This window comes from Salvelinus fontinalis, chromosome 22, assembly GCF_029448725.1.
Source record: "Salvelinus fontinalis isolate EN_2023a chromosome 22, ASM2944872v1, whole genome shotgun sequence".
Taxonomy (NCBI): Eukaryota; Metazoa; Chordata; class Actinopteri; order Salmoniformes; family Salmonidae; genus Salvelinus; species Salvelinus fontinalis.
This window is the reverse complement of record NC_074686.1, coordinates 27,668,339-27,674,911: the sequence shown is the minus strand read 5'-3', so window position 1 is coordinate 27,674,911 and position 6,573 is coordinate 27,668,339. Positions and strand designations below refer to the sequence as shown.

Here is a 6,573-nt window from a genome sequence, read left to right as displayed (position 1 = left end):
AAACCGATAGACAACGTGGGATACTCCGTTTTAAAAGCAGTCAACTTTAGGCTGGTAGACACCGTGGGATACCGGTGTTTTAACAACAGTTAAGCAGAGGATCTTGCCCGAGACTATGTTCAACACGCCTCTGTAGGCTGCACTCCTGCCCTGGGCTATTCATTTACTAATTTGTGTAAGAGGTGTTATTTTATCCTCTGCCCATATAAATCCGTAGGTTTATTCTCAATTTCCACGAGGAAGATCTATGGACACCAATACATGATTTTGTAGTCCTCTCCAAAATTAACCTTGTGTGCGCGCAAAGGAGTCAGGCTGTGTAGTCTATTCTTTAATTTTTTTAAAATTAGGTCTTACTTACACACTTTGTTAGTCATTTGTGTCTTAATTACATGAGGCTAGACATAGCCTATACATCCGTTTTCTTGGGCATTTTGCTTTGTTGTCGATGGAATTCTTTGTTATTTTGAACGGCAACACAGCTCATATAAACTAAAGAATAATCTGAGCATAGGTATCATTATAGACCCATATGGTTCGTTTTCGTTTCATACCAGTCCGGATATCATTTCTCCCCGTATTTATTTATACTTTGAACTCTAAAACATTATATTATTTTATGCTATCCTAATATACGTTAGTTTCACATTTAGTAGTCTAGTTGAACACATTGAGTTGTATGTTAGCTAGGCTATATTCTCTGTTACTATTCTAGCATATAAAGAAAATGATGGAGAATATAGGTCTACAAACAGGCCTAAATCATACACACGCAATTTTTTAAATTTTGTTACTCAGATATTGGTTGAATTTAGAATCGGAGAAAATTTGCGTATGAATGATTTAGGCCTGTTTGTAGGCCTATGTTCGGCGTGATATTTATTTAAACTAGAATAATAACGGAGAATGTAGCCTAGCTAAAATACAGCTCAATGTGTTCAACTAGACTACTAAAGATGAAATAAAAAAAGCCTCCAGTGGAGACATCATTTTGATTGAGCTAAATGTCCAATTGACCCAAGGAACAGTGCACGCGTATACATTTGTCACACCTCTATATGGTCAATTAATTTTACTATCACATTTTTTTATTTCACTAGTGAATAATGTAATAGAATAATCACAAGTGACGTCCATATTGGAAAATCACGTTCAAACGCACGAGATGCGTCGACAAAAAGCAGGCCTGTTTTGGTTGTTTCTGTCGTCGTCAGAGAAAACAGAATGGGCAAATTATTTGGATATGCATAGGTTGCTGCTATTGGTGGGTCTACTTTACCCTATTTTAGACTACATGCCCAAAACTGCTGTGAATCCTATAGAAGGCTATAAAATGGAGAAAAAAATACGCAGTTTTGTTTCACAATTTATTAAGCTATAGCCATTGCAACATTACTTACATAGGCTAAGCCAAAGGTCCATGGCGACAATTTTTAAAATGTAGATTTTGCCTTGTGAAGTTATTTGCTCGCCAATTTTGAGCTAAATCAACATGATTATAACCCATATTCCAACACAAGGTTAGTTCGGTTCTTGCGGTTGTCCACTCTCCATCGCTGATGTCATTTTACTCGTTTTGTGGCACTCTGTCCTTGGGAGTTCAACGAGAGACTGATATCAGTCGTTTCCCTTGAATTGATCCAAGAGATAGTACGGCTAAAGCCTCCCATTGACCATGGAGTTGAATTGTGTCCCCACTAGTCGGGGTTTGTCCTTGTGTGGTCCCTCCTCTGTCCCTCTGTCGTCGCCATCGCCCTCTCCCCACATTTCTGTGACCTGTGGATAAATCAACAGTTCTTTACTGATTTAAATAAAGTTCACGCCTCCTGGTATCTTCGTGTTTGTTAATTCGTATTGAAGTACATGCCAGGGCTTTTTGCTCAAGTTTCATATGAATATATCTGTGTAGTAGTAATCGCCCTCCTTGACGCCCTCTTCGCTTATAGTCATACACTTGATAACGGCCTACAACTCAACAGCCAATATGGGATATAACTTAAAAAACACCTATATATTTTCTTCTAATCTGGGCATGAGATAATCGTAAACTACATTTTAGTTCTACTTTTTACGAATCAACCTATGGAAAGGAAGCACATGTTTGTATGGAAATCCAGAGCAGTCACGTTAATGGTAAAGGCGTTGTGTTTTGTGTTAAGGCTGTGCGTAATTGAGTAGCGCCTATATACAAAATACAAAAAGGTCGAATACTGTTCATTAACTGTTAAGTTTTAATGTCACGTGCACAAGTACAGTGAAATGCTTTTCTTGCCAACTCTAAACCTTTTATCAATATCAACATAGCACTAAAATAACATAACGTATAACAAAAACACACGATCAATACAAATAAGAAATAAGAAGAACACGATAAAGTAAGAAGCTTTATACAGGGTCCATTCCAATAGCATATTTAGAATGTGCAGGGATAATGGAGTGACAGAGATAGATATGTATAGGGGTAAGGTGACTAGGCATCAGGATATACCATAAAAAGAGTAGCGTATATGATGAATTTATTTTTGCACTTTCTCTATGCACACTCATGGAACTCTACTCACTCACGCACACTGACACTCCACACACACACATAATATGCTCACACATTTATACTGACTACACAGAGATATTCTGGGTTGGGGTTAGAATGAATGTTACTGTAACGTGAGAATGGGTTGATGAGATAGATACATTATGCATATAGCCCCATTGGATTAGCCTATTCGAGGTTTAATTTGAACATGTAAATAATCATTCAACTGCGATTTCTGAAGATGTATAAGACATCACCAACGTTTTTTCTTTGAAAACAGTAGACTTCACGCCTAATGCAAGGTCAATTTAAGTAGCCTGCGACATTTTGTTTCCCATTCATCGACTCTAAGCTGAACAAATAAACGGTACACAAAACATGGTACACACCACAAAACATGGTACACACCACAGAACATGGTACACACCCCAAAACATGGTACACACCACAAAACATGGTACACACCACAAAACATGGTACACACCACAGAACATGGTACACACCACAGAACATGGTACACACCACAAATAAATGGTATACCACACTTTCCGAATGGTAAAATCGCACTTTGATCAACAACAAAAGTTAATGATTGTCAACCTCTAACTTGCTATTATTGTGTAGGCTATCAACAACCCTTGAGCTTTAGTAGTACGTTTAAATGTAATTGAACAACAGAGACAGAAACAGTGTCAAATGTAGGGATATTTTAAAGACATATCCCCGGACTGCAAAGATTTAATTGTTTCATCATGTAAAAAGATTTGTGCCATGTGTGCCATATTTGTCAAAGGAAACGACAACCAATACTGCAAAAGTACCTAATATTGACTTAGATATGTCTAAAGTTAGTGTTTGGTCGTTCTCTTTAATAATTCTTACTCTGGCAGTCCTTTCATCTTTATTACCATCAGTGGGACTATATAAATCCATATTCATATCCCTTTGTTGAGAACAGATCTAGTGAAGTGAATATTTTACTTTGCGTAAAGTGCATTGTTTAATGAAACAAATGGAGAAGACTACAATCAATGTGTTCTTGATCATTACAATTCTCTGAAGTAATATCAAGTTTGCTACCAATCTCAGTGTAAACTGACTGGTGTCTAGGGCTCTACTGAAAACTACACCAAAACATCTGCTATTCCAAAGTCTAGGACGCAGTCCACGAAAGTTAAATTCATTTTTAGACCTCACTTCACACATGCAGACGTCGATCGGTCTAAAGCCACCTTCTCCTTTCCTTAACTCACAGAGTTGCTGCCAGGAGCTGAAAATGCATTTGTAATCAGGGAAACTTCATCCGGGGCATACCGTGCCCTTAAATGGCGTCTGCAGACCTTACTTGAAGGGCCTACCCCGTGGGCGGTGACCCTCTCCCTCCCCCGAACTTGAAGTCGACCGCACAGACAAAGCTATGGCGTGGGGGGTTTTACGCAGAAATGCCGTCTCGTTTTTTGGCCACCGAAGAAAAGCCACAATAACTTAAGAGGGATGTCGTAAGGTCGACATGAATCAAGTGTGTTATGAAGCGTCTTCCTCGAACATAAAAACTGTTTACATGAAATGTTGAAACTTAAATGTCCATCTATTGCTTGCTTCTAACTTTAGCTAACTATTTAAAAAATCGGGGTCAGTATTGTTTACATTGACAAAAAAGTGTTTGCAGCTCATTTCAATTTAGATAAGAGTAAGTTAGAATCTTACCTGTTCAGGTTTAGAATGTCTAGTTTTTTTATATGTCGCTGGACGGCTTTGGCTCCTGAGTCCGTGTAGGTGGCAACTTCCTATCACGCCTGGTCGGTTTGATGGTGTCTGGCGGAGAAGGAAAAATAGGAGATACGGCACTATAAAAACTCAGGTCTGTGCAGAGCAGCCACTGTTTTTTCTGGGCACCCTGTGCTCAATTACGGCTTTGCACAAGTCGTAGAATGTGTCTGGTTTGACGAAGAGGCGGAGCGTGTGGTCGCGAAGGCATTGTGTTTGTTTGTGTCCCCATAATTATTTAACGTGACGATGCATGGACGGATAACCAGGGATATTCTAATGCTTCTCTTTTTTATATTTTGGAAGATGGGTTTAGCTCATACTTACCGTTTCTTTGTACATGTTATGCTTTCGAAGTCGTATTACATTGGGCCTACATGTGTCATGATGGCGCGTCCTGAAGCTCCGTGTGTGTGGAGGGAAAGGCAGAGTAGATTTGGGTAAAGCGCTGCGGGACAAGGAGAGAGTCCCCGCGGTCCTAATCCGTCCTCTGGTCGCTCGTTCACAGAACATTGGAGTCAGATTCCACAGTCTCACAAGGCACACTACACACCGCTGTGGTCCTTTACACTGTTGTTGTGCTTTAGAAATAAACGCATAACACGCAAGGAGCCTGATATCTTAGCTATCCTGTAGTCAAGACAAGATAATAATGCTATACTCTTAGGATTGTAATGAAAATGTATCATCAAATAACACACTCCAAAAGGATACATCTAAATAGATGTTTTTTATTTCTATGCAACAACTTAGTTGTATAATATACTTTATTGGGTTGTTAATGATCCCTATGCCTATGTGTTTTCATTCTATTTAATGGTTGCAAAATGGGTAGGCCTACAACACTCGTGAGGAACATGCAGTTTATTGTATTTTGTGTAATTATGAGATAGAGCGGTGGCCTTTTTTAATGTTTAAGCGTAAACCTTTTTTGACTAGTGTTCCACCTTTGGTTAGATTGTCTATACATCACGTCTTAATGATGAAATAAGTGTTTACCCAACATGGTCTTTAGAACGAATAATGGTTTCGAAAATAAATATTGCCCATAGGCCTACGGATTCCATGAAAATTGTTTAAACGTTTCTCGGGAAATTGGGTTTAAACGAGGATAATATCTGGAGAAATCACTAAAAACAAAAAGTTGATTCAACATCAATGTATTCCACAATAGTGACAGTTGTAGTGTCTTGACGTTCTAACCAAGAATTGGAATATTGTCTGGAAGGGGGCTCAGTCGGTAAAACTGAATTGTATTGTATTTCACAATGTCTTGTAGCTCATAGAGACATGTTTATTTACTCAATGCATAGACATATCTGTGCGTGAAACGGGAAATTACGCATTGTGCGATCTGTGCGTATTCATTTTCTTAGCCTTACTTATAGGCGGTGAGAGCAATATTCGTATAGGCCTATCATTCACAAGTTATGGAGTTCAACCTGAAAACAATATAATTGTGTAGTAGAAGCCTAATTGTGTAACCTAACTAGTAATGAACTATAATTTGTATAATATGTATGATTCAACAAACGTCCATTTCCAATTAGGCCTTTTGTTGGTCTAGCTCTGGGTTTTTCCAAATATCCAGACACCCACAATCGCACATTTCTCTCTATCTATTTACATACTTCCCGTGTTCAATATGAAGTAAGCCTACTGATCCAGTGGCTCCTTGGTTATTGCGGTCGTAAACAATATTGTGCAGTATTGGCAACTTTTTAAATACCGTTTACAAAACGTCCGTCTTTTTTAGGTGGCAAAATTGAGATGATCTACGGGTTTGGATTATTCTAAAAACCAAGCGTCGATATGAGCTATGTCTGTTGGTGTTGTATACATGCTGCATGGCCTAACATGTCTGTTTGGTAGCCGCGTCGTCGACACCTGACTGGAGACATGGCCAAACATCAAGGGTTACTTCAACATGACCCTGATTGACAAATGTTGCCGTGAAGCCAAACGGTCATGATATAATGTTGTAAAGTATGAGCACACACCTGTGACAAACATCAAACATAACATGAAAATAATATTTTAGTTGTTGTTTTTGCAACTGGAGCGGCAGGTAGCCTAGTGGTGAGAGCGTTGGGCCAGTAACCGAAAGGTTGATGGATCAAATCCCCGAGCTGACAAGGTAAAAGTCTATTGTTCTACCCCTGAACAAGGCAGTTAACCCCCTGTTCCCCGGTAGACCGTCATTGTAAATAAGAATGTGTTCTTAACTGACTTGCCTAGTAAAAACAATCATATTCAGTAGTATTGGATAGATA

The 6,573-nt window shown here is 38.9% G+C and overlaps 1 long non-coding RNA gene across 1 annotated transcript; it reads right to left on the bottom strand.

Moving 5' to 3' along the window:
* Positions 1–1,359: 1,359 nt before the first annotated feature.
* Positions 1,360–4,794, bottom strand: LOC129820391 (uncharacterized). The gene is made up of 3 exons (XR_008754203.1): positions 4,628–4,794; positions 4,241–4,348; positions 1,360–1,776 (listed from the first exon to the last, which is right to left on the bottom strand). It is a non-coding gene; the product is annotated as an uncharacterized LOC129820391 (long non-coding RNA).
* Positions 4,795–6,573: the final 1,779 nt, after the last annotated feature.